Source organism: Colobus angolensis, unplaced genomic scaffold (assembly GCF_000951035.1).
Source record: "Colobus angolensis palliatus isolate OR3802 unplaced genomic scaffold, Cang.pa_1.0 Scaffold299, whole genome shotgun sequence".
NCBI classification, from domain to species: Eukaryota; Metazoa; Chordata; class Mammalia; order Primates; family Cercopithecidae; genus Colobus; species Colobus angolensis.
Genome location: NW_012116254.1, coordinates 4,260,809 through 4,261,394, shown reverse-complemented (window position 1 = coordinate 4,261,394; position 586 = coordinate 4,260,809).

The window sequence follows — 586 nt, the reverse complement described above, 5'->3', positions numbered from 1 at the left end:
CAAGCCGCAGAGAAAGGCTCAGTCTTTGGGCAGTATTGTTTTTCTTCCTCCCTGCTCCCTTTCCAGATTCACAGCAATCTTCTCTGGGCTGAGCAGGTTTGTCTGCTGCCGTTACTATGGCTGCTGCTGCTCTTGAATGCCTGTGTGTGTGTGTGTGTGTGTATGTGTGTGTGTGCGCGTGTGAGCGCGCACACGCGGGCGAGAGCGTGTGTATGACAGCGTGTGTGCGTGTTTTCTCCAGAGTGACTGGTTTGTGCTGTCATCAGCCGTTGTTTTGGTAAATGGCGAGTTAAACAGATATATCCAAGCGTAAAATCTAAAAAATGTTCCCTCTGGGCGCCTGGGGGGTGTTGTTTGAAATCAACTACATATCAATTGAGCGGCGGCGAGCGGATCCGATGATAAATTCCAGTCCACAGACGCCTTATAAATTACATTTTTTTGTTCGCGATCTTGCCTCATCTCAGCTCCCCAGAGGCCCTTAGACTGAGAACTATGATTGTGTTGGAGAAACGTTTGCTCAGCTTGAGTGAGGCCATTAGCATTGCATGTGCCAGTCCGTCCCTGCGCTCCCCCCACCTCCCCC